The following is a 24157-nucleotide window of genomic DNA, read 5'->3' as shown; positions in this document are numbered from 1 at the left end:
GCCTTTTTTTTTGCAGCAGACATACCGCTGATCCATGGGTCCAAAAAGTTCCAGTTTGGTCACATCACTCCATAAAACATTCCTCCAGAGCTCCACAGGTCCACACAAATTAATTTTATTAAGTTAAAGTTGGCTTTTTGTTCTTCTTGATCAAGAGTGGTATTTATCAAGATGTCTCAACATGGAGGCCATACTTGTCTAGTGTTTTTCTTACACACTGCATTGAAATTGTTTTCCTCCTTTCATTGGGTCATCTTGCAAGTCTTTGGCTGTACATTGCATGTTTTTCTCAGTTGCTCTGATTAAACATTTTATGATACTGTGCGTCTTCTTCCACAACCTCAAAGATTTTCTGGTAAAACACACTTTAAGCTAAGGAATAAGGCTGAGAGCTGTGTCTCTAGGAACTTTAAATGTCTTGGAAATCTTCATATAGCCTTAGCCTTTCTAAAGTACTACGATATTTATTCTCTTTAGCTTTTGTGAGATCTCTGTTGACATTTTTGCTACTCAAATTCAATACATGCATGGGCCAAACTGTATGTGTAACAGCTCAAGCTAATTCTGTTTTTAATAGAGTTTCTAAAGGCTCAATTGTGTTTTGAGACGGTTTTATTCCCCACAATGCAAATAAGTGATTTAAAAACAGCAATGTTGAATAGGGGTTGAATAATTATGACATAGCAGTATTATTAATAAATCTTATAACTCAAATATATTAAATTATATATTGACAATATCACTTTTAATATGCAAGCGAACTGTCATAGATGCAAGTTTTATTATATCCTGGATCTTCAGAAAAGCTTGTATTTGTAAAGTACTGCAGTCTCTAGGGGGTTGAATAATTTTGAACACAACTGTATATATAGGGAGCTGTATTTAAAGTTATTCAAGCCTCGTGTATATAAACTGTAACAATTTAAAGCAAGTAACAGTAAGTTAATTAAAATAAAAACAATAATAAAATAAGTAAATAAATAAATTAAAATGATGTTGTAAATAAGGTCAGCTCCAATACAGTTGTGTGGAACTGTAAAAAGTAATGGCAGTAGGGACTCATCGGAGGTCAAGTCTGTATTCCTCCATTGCAAACAAGAACAAATGAAAGGGCACCTCAATTAAGAGTTTCCAAGAAAGGGGCAGCTCACTCAGGGCTGTCGAAGAGTCGAATCTGCCCATTATGAATACAATGGTGCTGTGCTGGATAAGCAAAGCCACGGAACATATTGCGGTGGGCCATCGATTTCCCAACAGAGTTTAACTCACAACATTTGTGCAAAACCACCGCCGACAGGTAAGAATAAAACTATAATTTGGAGCCATTGTAGAGGACACTTCTCGGAGGGTTGTTCACAACTGGGCTAGTGGCATGGTGTCTGGTCCTGGGTCTCCACTAGTGGTCTCACTTCCCCATAGGCACCTCACCGCAGGCACTACAATTCCCACAAAGCCTTGTCCCTTCATCACAGTAATTGCAATCCTGTTAATTGCACTCAGGTGTCTTCACTTGATAGTCATTACCCTGCCTATATTAACCAGTCTGTTTCTGTTTGTTTTCATGGAGTCCTTACTTTCCATCACCCAGTTTCCTCGCGTTCCTAGTTTCTAGTTCCTTTCCTTGTTTGTTTGTTTTGGATGGATTTTTGGTTTTGACCCTCTGCTTGTTGGATTTTGAATTTGGATTACCCATTAAACTCACACTGCGTTTGGATCTCTCGTCTCCTGTGTTTCCCTGGGTTCCCGATCATAACAGAAGGACTCCATCATGTCGAGATCCAGCGGTGTGGGACTTCATTCCCGTTCCACAGCCACTATGGTGGAGCGGAGGGCAAAATTCATCAAATTAACCACCCTCTGCCAAGAGGGGAATGAAGTGGGTGGTATGGCACAAGTGTTCTGGACCCTGGCGGATGGTATGGGATATAATGATGCGACCCTTAAAGACATTTTCAACACTGGTCTGGATGACCTGGTGTCAAGAAAGGAAATGGATCAGTTGGACGCTTTTGATTTCTGGGAATTTGTTTTCTACCTACAACATCGGCCTCCGTGGGATACCCCAGCCACACCTGTCTCTTCCAGTGGGATGGCCGACTCTAGACCGGGGTCTACAGACAGGAGGACCGCCAGCACCACTGCACATTATGGCCACCAGCCCAGCGCCACAGCACAAGGTGGCCACCGGCCCAGCGCCACTGCACAAGATGGCCGCCGGCCCAGCGTCACGGCGCAAGATGGTCGTCAGCCCAGCCCGAGTCAGGTTCCCGTTGACCCTCCAGAGTCAGGTCAAGACACTGTTGACCCTCCAGAGTCAGGTCTAGTCACCGTTGACACTCATGAGTTAAGCACTACCACAGTTAGACCTCAGGAGTTAAGTCAAGTCACCGTTGTTCTTCATGGGCAAAGTCAAGTCACCGGTGTTCTTCATGGGCAAAGTCAAGTCCCCAGTGTTCTTCATGGGCAAAGTACAGTCACCAGTGTTCTTCATGGGCAAAGGCAAGTCACCAGTTTTCTTCATGTGCAAAGGCAAGTCACCAGTGTTCTTCATGGGCGAAGTCAAGTCACCAGTGTTCTTCATGGGCAAAGTCAAGTCACCAGTGTTCTTCGTGGGCAAAGTCAAGTCACCAGTGTTCTTCATGGGGAAAGTCAAGTCACCAGTGTTCTTCATGGGCAAAGTCAAGTCACCGACTATCTACATGGGCAAAGGCAAGTCACCAATGATCTTCATGAGCAGAGTCAAGTCACCAATGATCTTCATGAGCAGAGTCAAGTCACCATTGATCTTCCTGAATCCAGTCTAAACACCACGGAACTACCAGAGTCTCTTCACATCTCGGCTGAACTACCAGAGCCTCTCCATGTCTCGGCTGAACTACCAGAGCCTCTCCATGTCTCTGCTGAACTATCAGAGTCTCTTCACGTCTCGGCTGAACTACCAGAGCATCTCCTCGTCTCTGCGGAACTTCCAGAGCCTCGTCACGTCTCAGCCGAACTCTCTGAGCACTCGACTGATCCTGTCGTGGCCACGGAGGCCACCCTTAACTTGTTCATGTTCTCTGTTTCAGACTTGCCCTCCTGTGTCATCGACCGCACAGATGTGGTGGTCTTCTGCGCCGCCCGGGTGGGCTTCTGTCTTGACCGCACGGCTGTGGTGGTCTTCTGCGCCGCCCTGGTAGGTTTCTGTCTCGACCGCATGGCTGTGGTGGTCTTCTGCGCTGCCCTGGTGGGCTTCTGTCTCGACCGCATGGATGTGGTGGTCTTCTGCGCCGCCCTGGTGGGCTTCTGTCTCGACCGCACGGTTGTGGTGGTCTTCTGCACCGCCCTGGTGGGCTTCTGTCTCGACCGCACGGTTGTGGTGGTCTTCTGCACCGCCCTCATGGGCTTCGGTCTCGACTGCATGGCTCTAATTCCACCTTGCTCCACCCTGGATTCCTGCCCTGTCGATTCGGTCCAGGGCCACTGAACTTTCTTATCTCTCCTGGACTTTTTTTTTTTTTTGTTGTCTCTCTGTTTCCCTCTATGGACCTGGCCCTCCGTCCCTCCCCCTGTTCCTCCGCCGGTCCACCTCCCCCCTGGTCTCCTTGTTGTTGTTTTGTTTTTGTTTCTTGGCACTTCCTGTCTCTGTTACCCTCTATTACCTGTCCCTCCCCCTGGTCCTCCGCCGGTCCACCTCCCTCCTGGTCTCCTTGTTTTTCTTCTTCTTTTTTTTTGCACTTCTTGTCTCTGTTTCCCTATATTACCTGGCCCTCCGTCCCTAACCCTGGTCCTCCGCCGATCCACCTCCCTCCTGGTCTCTGTGTTCCTTGGTCTGTTCTTGTGTTCGGGTGGAGCATCTGGTAGCTGCTCCATGGAGGAGGGGGTAATATCACGGTGTCTGGTCTCTGTTTCCCTGGGTCTCCACTAGTGGTCTCACTTTCCCATAGGCACCTCATCGTAGGCACTACAATTCCCACAAAGCCTTGTCCCTTCATCACAGTAATTGCACTCCTGTTAATTGCACTCAGGTGTCTTCACCTGATAGTCATTACCCTGCCTATATTAACCGGTCGGTCTGTTTCTGTTTGTTTTCATGGAGTCCTTACTTTCCGTCACCCAGTTTCCTCACGTTCCTATTCCTGTTCCTTTCCCTGTTTGTTTGTTTGTTTGTTTTTGATGGATTTTTGGTTTTGACCCTCTGCTTGTTGGATTCTGAATTTGGATTACCCATTAAACTCACACTGCGTTTGGATCTCTCGTCTCCTGTGTTTCCCTGGGTTCCCGATCGTAACAGCTAGGAGCCAAAATTCGACAAGCGCGTTCATTCTCCAGAGGGGGAAAGCCAGCAGATAGGTCGACTAAAGTGGGGATGGAAGCTTGAAGAAAGTCTGTTAAATCTTCATTATTTCAATATAAAAATATGTTTGATTATAATGTACTGGACTGTTTTAGTGCCTAAAACACAACTCAATTAATTAACTCAATTAATTTCTATTCTATTAATTGTAAATTAGATCAAGGAATACTGGGTTCATATGACCATATTTTCTAGTATAAGTGAACTGTGCTCACATTTATTTGTGCATTAAATTACAAATAAAAAATACATATCTTGTGCCTTATATGGTAATCTCGAATTGCAGAATATATTTTAGTACATGCATTTGAGAGACGTTCTTGTGTGCTGAGTACATGCAGTTTGCAGTTTTAATCACTTTTTTGGTGATTTCATGACAGCTGACAACAGAACGAGGTATGTAACCTATGCTCAAAGTTTTTTATGCGGGTTATTTATGATGATGTGATACAGAGCGTGCGCTGTGAGTAAAGTAAAATTGCTGATGGTAGGGGAGTGTGTTTTACTGACAAATAGTCTAACAATATCTCATCAGACCACAGTTCACAGTTGTTCTTCACAGTTGGCTGCTGTAGCTTTTCCGCTTTGACCGCTTTGCGCATCTGAAAATTCTCCCGTTTGATGTGGTCATAGCCGAAAGAGATACAGCAGTTCCACATCTAAATAAATGCATTTCTTGCATTTTTTCTCTGAAAAACTTCAGTTTTGAGTGAGGTGGCCACCCTGTTAATACATTTGGCTGCTTTTAGCCTTACCCTGGAGTTGGTTCATCCTTCGCCTATGATCTCAGTTCATGCAATCTCACAAATCTCTGTTTTAACACAATAAATATATGCATAATTGATATTTCAAAATGTCTACAATTCGTGTGTTATAATGAGAGGAAACGTGAGCATGCACATTTCAGCACAGCATTGCTCAACGCTGCAAACAGCCGTTATAGCCTAAATTGAAACTCTGCATACACTTGCGCCTGCTAATCGTTTATATTTTATATTAGTTCATGTTGCTTTTGTGCAATAGATGAATAAAAATGTATTTGTTTTAGATATTTTATGTTTAGATATTTCTATTTTACTGGAGTCCCGTGAATCATTTTACTCTTCCGAATCCTGCACACACACACACGAGTCTCCTCACTCGCCTATCAAGTCTTGTCCCACGCGCTGCACTCTGTTGCATCGGGTCTCGCGGGAGAAGGTCTCTAATCCACTGAATGCATTTGAGCTGTCAGTGCATGTGCTACATCCTTTTTACAATATCTAGATTATAATACACTGCATTCTGTCAGCAATGTAGTGCGGCAGTAATGTAGGCTTGTAACTGAAATAATCTAACAAACACGTTACTTAGTACTGTTACTGCCCAACCCTGTGTGTGTGTATATATATATATATATATATATATATATATATATATATATATCTCAACAAGTCACTGTTAATAAGGGATTCATTGAGCTTGAACCAAATAACTGAAACACTGTCATTGCTCAGAGATGAAAAACTGGGTTGTTGTTTATTTTTTGTTTTCGAAATACAGGTAAAACAGGCAATGTGGTGTTTAAAAAGCAGGTATCTTAATGAACTGCTTGTTATAAAAATGTAGAAAAAAAAAAAAAATTGCGAAAAACTGCACTTTGTGTGATATTGATTTATTATTTGAAATTATATATATATATATATATATTATTTTATTTTTCCTTCTTCCCCATATCTTTCCTTTTGTGATCATTCTAAATGCATTTGAACAGACTGAATCAAGCAGTGAAGAACACACTCTAAATGCGCTCTCACACTGGACTAATCTACTAGACTTCACAGCACTCTGAAGGAGTGTTTGTTTTTTATTTCAGATTTTTATCTCAGATCATTGTCTAAAACTGTCAATTCGACTCCTTGTTACAAGTACAGTAGAACCATCACTTCTAACTCAAAAGACTGCTTTGTAAGTTATTTTTTCTTGATTTATCTCATATCCAAAACCTTAGAACAACTTCATGATGTAACAGAAACTGTGGACTCTCTCTTTTCTGAAAATGGAGCACAGCTGGAGAAAACAAAACTGGAGTTATTTCGTATTGCTTGGCGGGAAAGTAACCTATCCTACAGAAAAGCATTAAAAACTGCTAGATCTGATTATTTTTCATCTCTTTTTAAAAGAAAACAAACATAACCCCAGGTATTTATTCAATACAGTGGCTAAATTAACAAAAAAGAGAGCAGTAACAGATGCTTCTGGTTTCCTGACGTATGTCAACACTGTCCATGACTGATATCTGTGCAGAATTTGAATGATTCTCAGTACATCTTGCAGCAACCTTGTCATTGTGCAGCAAATTCAAATGCTTCTCACTGGATCTTGCAGCACTGTTGCATACGTGCTGTAAAAGTGTTGCGAAATCAACTTTGGCTCCCGAGTAAAGCTCGGACAAGTTTCTTTGCATCGTGGTCCGAGCTGAGAAATGGTCCGTGCCTCACAGCTGAAACTTAAGGGGTAGTCACACTGTTTACTTTTCGTTCCATTGACTTCCATTCATACGCATGTGAATATGTCAGACCGCAAACACAAGCTCATGAGAAAAATTTTACATTTTGCTGCATTCCAAAGTTCAAGTTTGGTGAACTCTGTGATTCGCATCACGTGAAGACATGTGACCAGTAGAAAATCGATACATCACTGCGTGAGCTCTCTGTACAGAAATTTAAAAGTAAAGTTTTTTCTTTTTAGCCGAAGCGCAGCATAGCATCTTTAAAAGATTATAAAAATCTAATAAAAATACCTGCATGGTTCGTAGTGTCAATGTAAAAACAGCAACAGATGGTACATTTGAATGCAGACACATCTTATTTATATATATATATATATATATATATATATATATATATTTTTTTTTTTTTTTTTTTTTGGCAATGTGCTTCTACTGTGACTTTTGCGACGATGTGAAAGCACCTTACATTATATCTTCTATTATATAAGACTCTTTATAAAACTCAATATAATACAAGCACATCGGAATGTGATAACTGAGGGGAAACCATGGTACCTGATCCTTCTCATGCCCATATTAGCAGTGGAACCCGAAAAAGTCTAGTGTGACCGCCCCTTTAGCGCAGTTTAGGTGTGTTTTTGTTTCGTTCACCGTTTGCTTGTTTCTCAATGGAAGCAGTAATGAGCTGAACAACGCTGTGGTTGTGCCAGTGCGACCTGTCACAAAAATGGTTTCTGTGGCTCAGTGGTAGAGAATTGCGTTAGCAGCACAAAAGGTTGTGGGTTCAATTCCCAGGGAATACACATACTGGTAAAAAAAATTTATAGCTTCAGTGCAGTAAGTATCTCTGGATAAAAGTGTCTTCTAAATGCATAAATGAAAATATAAATAAATGTAAATATTTGTCACACCGGCAGAAAAAAATATCACAGTCTGGAGCCCTGAAAAACTCTAAATAGCTTTCCTGTTACAACAAACCAAAATAAAAATCTGCCTGAAGCTTTATAACAGTCAGAATTATTAATTAAGAATAAACACAAACCTGTTTGTTCTTCAGTATCTTCAGTGTGTTTGATTCTGCAGGGTTTTGGATCTCCCATCTTCTCTCTGTCCTCTTTAATAAACTCAGCTTTTCCTGATGATTTGACGGTCATCTTCACTTATAAACTGATGACGATATTCCAGCATTTATTGCTGAACTGCAGTGGGAAGAGCTTCACTGAATATGTGGTTGTTGTGGGAGGAGCTTCAAAGAACATGGATTTCTGTTTAGAAAAGCATATTTGCCAAAATAAACAATAAATCACAGAAGCATTAAGGGTTATTAATCATTATATTAATATACTGAACCACTGCCTTACATCACCACTTTAGAGAATGACGGGACCATCGTACTTAATGCGACTATTCTCAATTACTTTACCTCAATTGACCAAACAGTTTTTTACTAGGGGTGTAAATCAGATGGTTCATCATGATACAATACGATATCATACAATCTAAATTTTTCTTAACTCACAAATGCAACAACAAATGTTATCACAGAACCAGCAGACCGTGAGACAAGTTCTTTCCACTCAGACTGTACTGAGCTCATACCAGTATCACCACACACACACACACACACACATACTGTTTTTTGTGGTTTAGCAGCACTTTCATGGCCAAACTAGTTGGATGGTGGTTTAAGGGAACACCCCTTTCCCGGGGTCCTACAGAGATGATAAAACTATTAAACATTTTGTTTTACTCTGCAGAACACAAATAATACTTTAGATTTCTTTACACACAATAGAATGGATAATATAACAATACGATATTTTGGTGGTACACAAGGACTGTCACGCCCCTCCTATAATGTTCCCGCCTATTAAATGATTGGGATTTATAGGGTCCGATTAATTTATGAGGACACTCGTTTTACAATACACAAAACATGTCCGTTCTCTGGAGTACAGGGACCAATGTGTTTAACAGATACATGACCCCATACACAACACACAGACTTGTCACTATGCTGCAAACCAAGACTGAGGTGGTTAAAGAGTACAGTATCTTTAACACAATACACAACTGCACATCATCCAAAATTATAGGGACAAATGTGATTTACTGAAACCTGATGGTACAAAACACACAGACATGTCACTTTGCTGCATTACTGACACTGAGGTGGTTAAAGAGTACCAGATCTTAAACACAATACACAACATTACAGAGACCAAAGTGTTTTAGAAGTACTTTAATGATGACTTAAAAAAAACTTGAAATCCACCAATTAATAAAATGGGTAATCTTTCTATAAAAAAAGGAGTCACACAAAATGGCAATAGTTCACGGTGTTACACCAAATTCTGTGACCCAAGTAGGCGCTGTTGTCCCTGTTTGGCTTGAACTCGATCACACAGCAGAACTGGGTACACAAACAGTGTACAAGTGCACATTAAATGAGCGCGTCTATACAGTCTGTATTCAATTCAATGTGCAACCCCTCTATTGTATAGCCTATCCAGGAAAGAAACTTGGTCTAATATGAACAGTACAGCTGTTACATTAAATGATTTCGATTTATTTATTCATTTTCTAATACTTTTAAATGGATAAAAATCAACTTTTTATTTTTTAATCAAAAATATCCTCTGCTTATGTTTTAAGTGTTATGTAAGCTGATGTAGATACTCTTGAATGTTTCTGAATATGTTTGTTCAAATTCTTAACCGCTTCTTAAATAAATAAAAATTAAAGTGACTGTATGGAATGTTTGTTTAGAAATGCTCTTTATTCAACAGACTTGTTAAAGTAGTTTCATTAGAATGAACCCAATTCTGTCATTTGCAGAGTAGCCTATTTTTGTATTTTGTATGCAAACAATGTTCATGAAGCCAATGTCACAAAATGTGCATTTTGTATGCAAACAATGTTCATGAAGCCAATGTCACAAAATGTGCATTTTGTATACAAACAATGTTCATGAAGCCAATGTCACAAAATGTGCATTTTGTATACAAACAATGTTCATGCAGCCAATGTCACAAAAACAGGCTACTATTGTTTTTATAGGGGGCATCAGAATATGTGACCCCATTGTTATGTACAGTACAGTATTTCCCGACAGGTAAATTCCTGACACAACAATCAAACCATTAAAGGTAAACTTATCTGTCCTTCCATCTGTCCTAGCTGTGATACACAGAGGTGCCGCCAGAAATTCTGGGACATATGGAAAACAACATTTCTGGGCCCCCTACAATTTTTACAGATAAAATTTAACCCAATAAACATGCCCTGTATACTTTAAAAAAGATACTTAGCACATTGCATAGTTAAAATGTCTAAAGAGGAGTACAAAGCCTACAAAACAAGAAAAAAATATAGAAATATGTACTTGTTTACATAAAAGGGAGAACATTCATTATCTAAATTGTAATTGCAAGCACAACAGAACATAATGTACAGTACATATATTGACATATACTTTACATGAACAAGCTTTAGCTTGGTCAAACTGCTCAATCAGGAAACATCAGCTAAAACTAACCCATAATTAAATCAGTCCAGGAATAAAACTAGCTAGGCCAAAAGGGCTCAAAATCAAGACACACCAGGAGTAATGCCAGGCCTAAACCAGTCCAGGACTAAACAAGTACTGAACCAGACATCAACTGTTTGTTATCCAGGTCTAACAAAGTTATGTTCAACATCACTTTATAATGGCCCAGCTGTCACGATCATTGGCTGGAGTGCCCATGAACTTCAGTAGAGGGCACTCCACTCAGGACCATTCCACCCATCAACCACCAAATGTCACCATATCATCACTTGGACACTAGCACCTCTCATACTGTTGCACCACACCCGAACTACATCTCCCATGAGTCAACTGCATCACAATCACCTTGCCACACCTGCACCTCATTCATCAGCCAATTTCCTTGCCACACCTGCACCTCATTTACACACACATATAAGCACCACAATCACTCTCACTCACTGTGTAGTCTTGTTTAGCCTGTCTGACATTTCTGAGTGTTTTTCTTTGTGTTTGTTCTCCCCGTGTTTGATCTTGGATTGTTTAATCAACTCTGCTGTCTGTCCCAATCTCTGCTTGTTTCTGGTTATCCCTGACACACCTGATGCCATTCCTGATCTCTGCCTGTCTGACCATTCTGTTTAATAAATGCTGCAATTGCATCCAAATGTCTCTGACTCTCCCTCTGTAACACCAGCGGCGTGCCTTTCTGCTGGCAAAATCATATATAAAATCATCAAAGTTCAGCTTTCTTGCCAGTTTGCTTTCAATGGATAGTATGGCAAGGTGACAAAGTTTATCCTGCAACATAGCAGGATAGATAATTCTTTATCAGTTTCAGCTTACTGAATGCTCTCTCGCCACCAGCAACGGTCACAGGAAGTGTGTAAAATATACACAAAACTATGCAGACCTGCCCAAGAAAGTGGCCCTATATACAGAGTTGAGGTGTCTGACTTCATCTTCAAATTCACAAGTCAGATCAGTGTTCTTTTTGAAATTAATGGCTGGCATACAGAATGGATTTGATCATCAAGTAACTGACCCATTTTTTACAACTACAGAAAACTCAGCTGTTGCGGCAAACCTGGTACTTACGTCATTGATTATGTGGTCCATCATGGGAAGAAACACAGTGTTTCTGAATATGGTGTCTGCACTGTGCTTCCTTGCTCCCTCTACCTCTGTCTCATCGTGAAACTGTTTTCTTTTCCTCTGGTGGCTGAATCCTGACCTGAACAGAGGGTTAATGCTCATCTGTTGGGCAACAAGTGATGCTTCAGAAAAGAAACTCTCCCATTCATCCCTCAGATGTTGCATCTCCTCTTGCAAAGCTCTGATATTTTCTGCCTCTGTCTCAAGAGTTAATTTCCCTGACTGGAGAATAATTTTCCTTATGTCAATGGCTTGCAGAACTTTGACCAGATTTTTCCAGACATGTTTGCCCCAATATCATAGCCTTGGCCCCTGCAGTCATTCAGATCTATCCCATGACTGTCAAGCACATTTACAATCATGTCTGCAATCTCACTTCCTGTTTTTTTTTGTGAAAATCTTTAAACTCCAAAAACCTTTCAACAACCTCCCATTTCTTGTTTTCTTGATAAAAACCTACATATCGTAAGTAGGGTTGCCAACCGTTCCGTATAATACGGAATCGTCCCGTATTTAAGACATCAAAGCAGTGTTCCGTATTAAACCAATACGGAACGAGTTTGTCCCGTATTGGCTACATGTAGATTGGAGAGGCTTTTAAAATGTGCAATTTGTAATTTCTGTGCAACTCAAGGTATATACAGTTACTGAATTAAATTATAATGAACACACAAGTAAATTAGATGTGTATGTGTGCTGAGCGCGCAGTCTGTGCACGGCATGCTCACGTGAGAGTGAGAGCTCTCTGTCATTGGTTGTTGCTACGTTACCTGAATCATCAAGGCTGGCTGCGAAGTGACAGTGGCGGGATATTTAACTTCAAAGTGAGTAACGATGGCAACTCTTACTAGTCCTTTTGAAAACCTTGTAAAAGGAAAAAACGTTTGCAGAAATATAAAACAGAATGGGAGACTGAGAACGCATGGCTTAGCAAAGTCCGGGGAAATATCTATCAAGCAAACTGTAAACTATGCAGGAGAGATTTTTCCATAAGCCATGGCGGTGTTTGCGACGTCAAACAACACGCGTCCACAGATACCCATAAACGGAACGATCGACAGCAAAGGGCCCAGGGAGCAATTTCAAGTTTCTTCATGTCACCTGCATCTTCACCAGAGGCTGATATGGTAAGCTACTGTTTTAAATGTCAAAAAGTATCCCAAATCTCTCAGATAATTATGTATAGACATCATACATCTCTTGTGCTCAACTAGGCTTAATTTATTTGATCCAAAATACAGCAAAAACCGTAATATTGTAAAATATTTTTACAATTTGAAGTTTTTTATTTGAATAGATGTTTATTCTGTTTGAAGATCTTTTCACATAATCCTTCAGAAATCATTCTAATATTCTGATTTGCTGCACAAGACACATTCATTAGCCTATTATTATTATCATCAAATGTTGAAAACAGTTGTGTACAATTTGTTTAAGGATTATTTGATTAATATTAAGTTCAAAAGAACAGTATTTATTAGAAATAGAAAGCTTTTTTAAAAGTAAAATAATAAATTGAATGAATGTATGCCATGTACATTAAGTACTTTCAATATTATTGGTAAGGTGATGGGCTTACACATACTGTTGCTGTATGACTGAAATCATGACAGTTGTTCACTTTTACGATATTAACTGTGATCTTGATCCTCATCTTTGCATTTTTTATGTTTAGGTTACTGCAGCTGAGTTGGCCCATGTTTACCACACTGTAAAGCACAATATGAGCTACGTCAGTGCTGACTGCGCTAACAAATTACTGCATTGGACAGTCAGTGATTCAAACATAGTGAAGAAGATGTCCTGTGGACGTACAAAAGCTGAGACCATTGTCAAAAACATTCTTGCCCCTAAGTCAGTTTCTGAAGTGGTTAATATTTTGAAGGGCTCAAAACCTATCCCATTTTCCATACAAACAGATGCATCTAACAAGGGCAATCAAAAAATGTTTCCTCTGTCTATTCAGTATTTCACTCCTGAGAGTGGAGTAACACAAAAAATGATTGATTTTGTGGAGAATCCTAATGAGTCTGCTGATGGTATTGTCGCATGTATAGAGAACAGTCTTGAACAACTGTCCCTTACTCTGGATCAAGTGTCTGCATTTAGTGCAGACAATACAAATGTGAATTATGGTGTTCACAACTCAGTTTACACAAAGTTGAAGAAGAAAAACAGCTACCTCCTAACAGGCAACTGTCATGCCCACATTGTCCACAATACAGTAAAACATGCACTGGATGAGTTTTCAGTGGATGTAGAGAACATTGTTCTCAAAATCTATGCATTCTTCTCAAGCTCTGCAAAAAGAAGAGAAAAACTTAAAGAATTTTGTGAGTTTTGTGATGTTGAGTTCCGTGAGTTTTTGCGTCATGTTGTGACCAGATGGCTATCCCTGAACCCTGCGATCACTCGCCTAATGCAAAACTGGACTGCTCTTAAGTCGTACTTAATTAGCCTTGGAGATGACTGTCCAAGACACCTGAGGATTTTGCTGAACCTCAACATGGATGCAGAAGAGCTGCAAGAGGAAGGAGATGTTGTTGAGGTTTATCTTCTCTTTTGCAATAATATTCTCTCACTCTTTGAAGAGGTGGTGAAGAATCTTGAAAAAGATGCCACAACATCTGTTGATTTGTATGCCATCATGAAGTCTTTCATGGAGAAGTTGATTCAGAGAAGAGATGATGAGTTCTATGGATATTTGACAAAACTGAAGCTCCAGTGTCTTCCCCCATCTGATGCAAACACTGCCAAAAAAGGAGTTCAAAGCCTTCCTCAGCACTGCCATCAGGTATATCAAAAAGTGGTTTGACTTCACTGAGGACAACTGGCTTTTTCACCTGCAGCCTTTGTCTCTCCAGTCTGAGAAAATTGACTTTGGTGATATGGAGAAGGTTGCAGTGAAACTAAACCTTGTTCAGAAGCTGCAAATCAACATGGATGCACTTTACGATGAATGTGTCACTGCCAACTCCATTTTGGTGAAGCTGAGAGAACAAGACCAGTGGCAGCATTCAGACACAGCTAAAAAGTGGACGACAGTGCTTCAAGCAGCAGATCTTCCAAACATACTGGCTTTAGTCTCATTTGTCCTTAGCATTCCATCATCCACAGGCTATGTGGAGAGGATATTCTCCATAATGAAAAACAAGTGGTGTGACTCAAGAAACAGATGCTCTGTTGAACTCATGAAATGCGAGCTGCTTATCACCATGAACTTCAACAAACCATGTTATGAATTTTACAAAACTGTACTTCATGACAAACAAATCCTTGCTGCTGTGAGAAGTGAGAAAAAGTACTCATGGAAAAAAAAATGAGTAGGTTTTGAGAACAAAAAAAGAAGAAAAATACCAAAATCATACCTTTTTTGCACTTTAATCAGTTGAATTCTTGCACATTTGTTTGTACCATTCATAACAATATAAACCATGAAATTATGGTTCTATACATTTACTGTAACTTTTCTACATACATGTCTAAATTTAATCAGTTGCTGTGTTTATAAAAAAGTTGAGCTTATCAAAGCCAATTACATGCACATTAACTTTATAAAAATCTATTGTCATGTTAAAAATGACAATTAAAAATAAACATGCACTTAAAGGAATAATCTGCTCCTCAATTTTTTTGTGTACAAGTGGTATTGCTCAGGCATTTTAATATTACATTTTAAGTCTGATTAGATGTAAATTGTACATAAATTGCTTAAGCTAATATTTTAACTCAATTTAAAAAAATACTTTTTATACACAGTTAAGTAGCCTATGTGTATAAAAAGTCTCTTTTTTTAATGGTTAAAATATGAGCTTAAGAAATTTATCTGCAATTTAAATACTGAAATTTAAATTCTGATACTGAAATTACACAAACTATGTGATAAATTACTCATATTTTGAGTGTCCCTTATAATGTCCCTTATTTTCCTACAAAGAACCAAGATCGTCCCTTATTTTCCTTTGCTGAAGTTGGCAACCCTAATCGTAAGAGTAATACATTTTGCTCTGTATGTGAAATATCAAGAGAAGCATTGCAAATGACTGAATAATAGACTGAGAATAGACTGACTTTCCTTAAGAAAACTACTTAACACTCGTTTTCCTCATGACTCAATAAATTTGTTCTGAATATCTGAGCTTAAACAGTGTGTCAATCTTGTTCCTGTTTTTTTGTCTCTTACTTTTTGTAGATGTTCGTTGAGTAGTGGGTCATAATGGGACAGGAGCTCAAGGGTGCCCAAGAAGTTGCCATTATGAATGTCCCTCAAGTCCCTCATGAATGTCCCTTTGTTTTACCCCTAAAGGGTAAATATCTAGATGCCAAGAACAAGGTTACATCTAGTATCCTCTTCAGAATAGCTCTATTTTTGTCTATTTCTGTTTGCTTCTTCAGCTTGCTGTATATTCCCCCAGGGACAGCTGCCATTACAGACTGTTGTAAGGTTTTCCATTTTAAGTGACATTCCCTGTGTGCTTTGCTGCTTTCGTGGTTAGGGAATTTATCACACATTTGACGCCATGTTATGTCTTTGATTTTATAACCATGTTGACTGTGTTAGTGTGCTCATACAAGGTTTCTTTAGCTCATGACCAAATAATAAGCAAGGAATACAAAATAGTGCATTTTTGCTTTGGCTGTAAATGTCCCAGTCTCTCTTAATCTTTTCCCTGCAATTTACTGACTTTGTGTACTTGAGGTATTCGGGGAAGGCTTTACCTTTTGAATCATGTGGCATGTCTTGTTCTTTATCTTTAGAAGAAGCTATTTTTTCCACAATTCTTTCTCTGCCTGCATTGCTAATTTTTGCTGGCCACAAACCAGGATCATTTGACACAACAGTCTCTTCTTCATCTTCCTCTGAGTCTGCTCTCATGGCTTCCTCTGTTCTCTTCTTTTACACTTAGGGCTCCCTCTGTGCTCTCATATTCCACTATTCTCACCGCTTCCTCAACTTCCACACTCTTTCCAGGCAAAAATCTTTGTCTCTCTCTTGTTTCTGTGGGGTTAGGATTGCAAAATCATTTTTGTCCCCCAGTCAACAAGTTACAGCTTAGAATTTATATTTTCTTAACTGCATTGTTGAATAATATTATATGAAACATATAACTATACAACACAAGAAAAAAATTCTACAATCCAAAACTTAATTAGTTTTTTACTACCTCGTTTTTGACCATGTTCACCTTACCTGACACTGAGAGGACTGGGTCATTAGTAGCAGGACGAGGTGTAGACAATAAAGCTGACTCTGCATCTGTATAAGTCAAACACACACGCGCGCGTAATAACCAAAATATTTGTATTGGCCTATTTAGTTTTCTTAATATAAAATATTAAAATATCTATTTTTGTAAACTCCTTATAGCCAATGGTTACTACAGACACATGTTTTATAAAATTTTATATAATTTTTTCTGGGGCATTTTGTTCATATTAAGAACGTCAAGTTTGACAGCATTGATCGTAGCAGCAGCACTGTCATTTCACAGAACACACGACACACACAGCAAACTGATTTTGTAATTTTTGAAGCGTGTAGATTACTTTTTGTTTTGTTAAGTTATCATCATGTGGCGAACACAGTAGATAAGACGTGTTTAGAGGCTTCGAATTTTCGTGAAGTTTCGCGCTCAGGCTCACCTTGTTCGGCTGAGACGGGGGACGTGGGGCAAGGAGGACATAGGTGTGCAGCAGCCGCTAAATCTGTGTCTACGAGACATGATAACCCGGAGACAGCTCAGCAGAGATGTATTGTTGGATGTAAATCATAATTCAGTAATTATTTTACTACACTGTAAATGATTTCTGTTGTTTACACAGTATTACACTGTTTATCTCAACAGTTTCTTGCTGTATAAGCTGTGTACAGTGTGTTACTGTAGATTTTGATGTTTTCACAGTATTATATTGTATTATCAACAGTTGAGTACTGTGTACACGGTTGACAGTATGTTACTGTAGATTTACAATGCATTCTGGGAAATTATCAGTTACTGTAAATCTAAATACAGCAGTGCAAATTGACCACGAAAAACACCACACAGAATTTCGCAGGTAAAAATGCTATTCCTATATATAAATATCAGGACTGGGTGTCATGCATTAACACTCTTAATTTCTGTCAGTGGGGGGGGGGGGGGGTTGCATGAGAGCAGCATTTGAAAGAGTTTTTCAGAAACGTCTTCTCTGCGATCTGGAAACGTGCTTTATCTGGTGAGTAATACATATTAATATTTTCATGCATACAGACATTCTAGCTAACGTTAATTCTAGCTAATATATTTATTGTTAGTTTAGAATAGCTGACCGCAATTTCGATATTCAAGGTTTATAGTCAACATTTTACTAGTGTATAACCTGTGTACAGTTTTCAATGTAGTCTGCGACATGCTACTGTGGTCTTAAAGACAGTAATACTAAATGACCGCGAAAAACAACCACAAACTGCCATTTTGTGAAGAACTCTTCCAGTTCTCTGAGGAACTTTGAGGGCGCCTTCGCCTCGCGACGCTGTCTGTAAAGTTCGCCGTAAATATCTTGTAAGTGATAAAGCTGTATTATTTCTTTTAATGCAATCCAAAATGTCAGTAATAGCGTTAATCTTAGTTTAGAAGAACTGCTATTTAGAAGAATACTTGTTTAGTAATTGTGATTTTATAAACCTATATCCTACATGTAGCCTCTTACGGTCAGAATTAACTAATAATTCGTTATTTAACGATTTTATGTCGGTGGAAGTGCTGGTGCGTTCATTGTTTTATCGGGTTGGAGATTGAAAATCGTTCAGTGTATCCTGAAATTGGATAACGTTACCCATGGTTAGGATTCGGATACGAATACTTGTTATAAAATTTACATTTTGATTCCTCTAATCAATTCATTGCGCGCTCATTTTCTTGTAAATCAGATTTGTTTTTACACGTCTGTGAGGACGTGATTGGCGATCTGCCAGCACCTTCCGCGTTCAGTGTGATAATAAATTAATTGATTTTATACAACAGTCCGACAAACGAGATGTTAGTATTAAGTGAGTTATACGTTAAATGATTTATGTTTTTGCTCAGCTTAGCAAAAAAAAAAAAAAAAAATTCTGTTTTTCTTAAAAATACGACAATCGCTTAAAATAGCCTGACATTTTTAAGGTCATTCAAAAAAGAGAAGATCATTCAAAACTACTTTTAGTCTACTTTTATTTGGAGCTTAAACTTAGGCTTTGAAAATTTGCATTGAACATTAGTTGGCCACCATTTCGACTATTTTAACTGTCTTTTCTGTTCTCTTTTGTCCACAGGTGTGATCTGAGCAATTTAAGAAGACCTATCCATCTTGACGATTGGTGAATTGTAATTCAAATCTATTTATCTTACTACTATACCTTGGACCAAAACTGGCTCACTGAGGACATTTGTTATCTCCATCTTTAGAAATGGGTTTCTCTTGCAAACCGTGTGGTTTCTCTGCTATGGGGTGAGAATTGTTGCTTTATTCCAAATAAATAGATTATGATCCACAAATAAATGTAACAAGATTCACAAAAATATATCAAATTCACAAATAAATGTACAGAGTTTCACAAAAAAATATAAAACTCACAAATAAATAAAATGAGATTTGCAAATAAAAATATATATATTTACAAATGTGTTTAATGTCACAAACACAACTCTACCTGGTATTTATTTGTGAACCGCTGTCTGTGCATTTGTAAATCCCTGCACGCATTTGTGGATCGGTTCCTGTGCATTTGTGGATTTGAAACACTTCTAGCGTCGACGTGCAGATAAATCCACAAATAAGTGGACTCCACCCACCGTTTACTCAAGCCAATCAAATAACGGCCACATTGAGCTGACCAATCGTAGCACGTTATCGCTTCAACCAATCACGTTTTGGCTTACAGCCAGGGGAACTGCGGGAATAGACACCGAACTTGAGACCAACAACAGACAGTCAGGGCATTTCTCAATACCAAGTTCGCAGAGTCTGGACTTCCGTCCTTCCGAGTTTGGACATGCCAAGTTGGACTCAGAAGAACGAACTCTCGAGGACGGGAGGACGCGAGTCCAGTCATTCTACAAATGGAACGGCAGCGTACTTGATAGCTTCACTCAGCATGCATGTTTTACTTGAATTAACTTCTTTTTTATTTTCAATATATTAAATATATTAGTATTAAAAAACTAATATTTACCTACTCTGATTATTTTCACTTTATATTTATAATGAAATTGAATATAATATTAAACGACTGTCTCTTTTTTATTTTAAAAACTATTAAACATTAATATGTGGTTCAGGTAACATTAATACTGTGATTATATTTACGTCGTTCAAAATAAATAAAATATGTGGAAACAACTGCCTCTTTTCATTAAGAACAATCTAGCAATAAACCCACTCAGCTACAATTTAAATAATACGGTTGAAAAGTGTAAATCAATTGTAAATAAGTGTAAATCAAAATGGAACAGCTTAGGATTGCCATTGCAATTGCTATTTATCAAGATGCTGAAGGGGTCTCTCTAGCATTGTACGTTTTTCTAATTATTCTTTCTTCATAAACTGCCCATATACTTATGTGGACTTAGTTAGGTATATCCAAATGAAAAGTCATAATAAAAATTTATTATAATGTATCATATAGGCACCCTATCAACAGACTACAAAGTACTATCTCACAAAAAGTTATGTAAACTATTGCAGGGATGTAATGAGACAACATTAGATTTTTCAGTATACCAAATAAACTGACAAGTACAATAGGTTTGACAGTTGATAACATTTAAATTAACTAGCTTACACTTCACACACCTTTTATTTGTCTTTGTGGTGCTCAAATAAGTTTATAGTTTATCATCTTTATATAGCTAGGTGCACATCATATTACTGCATTAACACAAACAGGACAATTTAATATCTATAATAATCATATAGGCTACAACTTTTAGACTCTGGGATGAATGTTGTGCTAGAGCTTATCAATAAATGAATGAAACCGAAATAGAGTATAAAGAAATACTTCACGAAAAGAGCAAATGTTAGAGGGAGATTTAATTATGGCAGATTTTAGTAAATTTTAGACAAAATCCTTAAAACAACTGAGTATATAGCTTATATTAAATCCAAAAATATAATAAATACAATGCAACGACAGTACATATAGTAACAACTTTTTAAAAGCAATACATATAACAAATACATAATACAACAAAAGTAAAAAAATTCTTAATATATTATCTATATATTTTAACAGGAACAAAGTCCCACTCGCAGGTATTCACAGATCAATGACCAGGTACCAATCCTGGTCAAGTTTTTTTCTGGAGAGGATTTAAAGCCAGCTTTCAGGCTCTCCAGGAACAGCATCAACATGCTGGTACAGATGCTGCCCCGTCAAAAAGCCCATGGATGGAGCCGTGAAATTGAAGTACTTGTTACGGTTTATTGGCTTGCCTGTTGAGCATCCTACAGGGTCACATCAGATGACTTCAGCATGCCACTTTCAACAGTTTGTAGGACTGTTCACAATGTTGTGGAGGAGATGATGACCATCCTCCACAAAATTATTCATTTTCCAAAAGCAGAGAAAATGGATGAGGTGGGGGGCCTTGCTGGCCATGAGGCATTCCGCTGTGCTGCTGGTGCCACATCAGGATTGTTCCTCCTGCAATGCCACAAAAAAGATGCTACATAAATAGAAAGATCTTCCCTTCCATCATTCTACAGGGCACCTGTGATGCTAAAGGCATATTTATAGATGTGTATATTGGCAATCCAGGCTCTGTACAGGATGCCCTTGTGCTGCGCAGATCACCAATGTACCAGCAGGCTTTGTATTCACCAGCTGGATACTATCTTTTGGGAGATGGGGGATACCCTTGCTTGCAGCATCCTATTGCAATCATGACCCCATACCGCCAGCCTGTCGCAAGTAAGAACACTTTTTTTATGTCAGACAGACAGACACACACACACACACGATAAACCAAATTTTTACTGTTATGAATTTGCAATACACTACACATTTTCTACACGATTTTTGATTAACAGGCCAAGTTGAAGCCCGATACAACAGGCATTATGCACAAGCACGGAACATCATCGAGCGCACTTTTGGGATGTTAAAAACTCACTGGCGTGCAATTTTCTTGCGGGCCCTAGAGATCAGGCCACTGTTCGCCCCAAAGGTGATTGGTGCCTGTTGTATCCTCCACAACATCTGTGTGATGGGAGGTGATCTCTTGGAGGAGGAGGAAAGCCAAGGACAAGAAGACCGCGAGGATGGTGAGAATGCAGCAGTGGGTGAGAGGGACCTATCAGGGAACCATCTCCGAGGACGTCTGGCTGCTCAGCTTTCTTCTCCCGTGGAACTGCCTGGGTGTCTAACTGAACAGTACTACATCTAGACAGTAAACCTTTCCAGATGTTGTCATGTTCATTAAAAGAGCAACATAAACAGTTGAAATAGCTATGACATTGATTAGAAAGATAGGTATGAATAAATGTGCAAGTAGATGGGTATAGATACATTTATACGTTTTCTTAATGTTGGTATGTTCTTCTTGAGATTTAACTGCATGATTGTAAATAATTGTATACCACTATAGACATTGGATATTACATTATTTTATATTATTTGTGTTTTTGTTGTAAATATAAAGAATACACTGTTGCTATAACAATGATTTGCCAGGGTTGAAATTGAAACATTCATTTTTATTTTTTTTATTCAAATAATCTATATAAAATCATTTATCATTAAATACAACATTAATTTAGAATTTATTAAGTTTTTCAAAAAGAGACATATGTCTCTGCTCTGGCTGTTGCTGCCCTCTCTCTCTCCTCTTCTCTCGCCAATGCTTCTCTCTCCCTCTCCTCTTCCCTCTCTGCCTGTTCTTTTAGAAACTAAAGAAGAGCCTGGCTGTCCCGTCGCCTCTTTCTTGACTGCTGGCTACTCCTGGCTTCCACAGAAGGGGCTGAACCTGGTGTGCTGACTGAGCCACCTGTAGTGGCAGTGGGTTTGATGCAACAACTACGGGCATAGTAACTGAGTGCTGCCCCTGGAGTGCAGCATCCATTGCAGTGTACCACTGCCAGGTTGCAGCAGTCACACTACCGGCCTCTACCCCTTTTCCTGTGGGTGGGTCCCTAAGCTCCTGAAATAAAGCAAAATGCTGTCATGTTCTCACCTCACGTTGTTCCACACTTTTAGACATTTTTTATTTTTGCTCTACACAGAGGAAGATATTCTTAAGAATTTTTGTAACCTAACAGTTTGAGGCACCAAAAAATTACACATGTCAGTGGTGCCCCAGAACTCTTAGGTTACAAATATTCTTCCTTTGTGTAAAGCAAAAAAAAAAAAAAAAGAATAAATAAATAGTGTATACAGGTGTGAAACAACTTAAAATTGTAGGTGAATGGCAGAATGTTCATTTTGGGGTGAACTATTCTTTTTACAGTCTCAAGAGTAAACAATGTAAACGGAGTAAACTACATTTTACAAAATAAAATGTAAGGGCCAATGCATCTATGTTAGGTTTCAAATATGACCGGAAAGTCTTTACACACATCTTGGTAAGCCTCTTTCAGTAACAGAAAGTAGAGAAACAGGCAGATTACCTTGTATTTATCTTTTAGGTTATTCAATTTTTTCTTTGCCTGTTTGGCAGTTATGGCCAAACCAGAAGTGGAACAAAATGCCTATAGGCAAAACAAAACCATAAAGATTTACATGATTCCACTTCAATAACGTATTCATTTTTATGGATGAAGACTGTCCAAATCTAGCTCCAAACCTTCAGACATGCAGGGAATTATACAAGCACTCAAAATGAATACTCACTCCCATCAACTTTTGGAGGAATTGCGCCTCCCGGTGAAAAGCCTTTCGTTGGCCGCCCGCCACTCTATCAAGGCCCGAGTTTCCTCAGCAGTCCCTTGATAAAAAATAATGCTTAATTTAAGTTGATGAAAAATAATACAATTATAAAAGAATTTGTAAAAAATTTTTAAATAAAGACAAGCAAACTATTTGGTTAAAATGACAAGAGCACTCTAAAATAAGGTTTGCATTTGATATAAGTATCGTTAGGCAAACGTTAGTTAGGAAACTTTTCCCTCATGCAAATCAATTGCCCATTAGATATACCCAAAGCAAAATATATCAAATGTTTATCCACTACAGAATCAACACAGGCAGCCCCATATTTTACAAAATGTTACAGGGCCTAGCTACTTTTTAGGAGGACTTGCCGAGGGTTAGGCTACTTTTCAACTCGTAACGAAATAGTCTGAGCAAATTTTCAAAATTCGACGGTAGCTTTGAAGTTTAAACAACATTCTGGCATCAAAACTCTTAGAACTACGTTACATTTTGTGATAAAACAACAATAGTATTTCGAAATGTATAACTTACAGTTGTGAGTTTTCTCCTCCGCCATTGATGCTAACCTGGTTCGAGCTGAATTCTGGGTTATGGCCCGTATCAAGTCCGCACAAGTCACCTCTCCATGCATCCTCGGTAAAAGGAGCGGAGCAAGAACACATCCGGGGATTTGAACTGGACTTGGCTAGATGTGAACTTTGAAAAGGGAAACAGTACTTGGGCAGCGACTGATGACATTTCACAAGTCCACAA

The sequence above is a fragment of the Carassius carassius genome, chromosome 26 (genome assembly GCF_963082965.1).
Source record: "Carassius carassius chromosome 26, fCarCar2.1, whole genome shotgun sequence".
NCBI lineage: Eukaryota > Metazoa > Chordata > Actinopteri > Cypriniformes > Cyprinidae > Carassius > Carassius carassius.
This window is presented reverse-complemented; position numbering follows the sequence as displayed.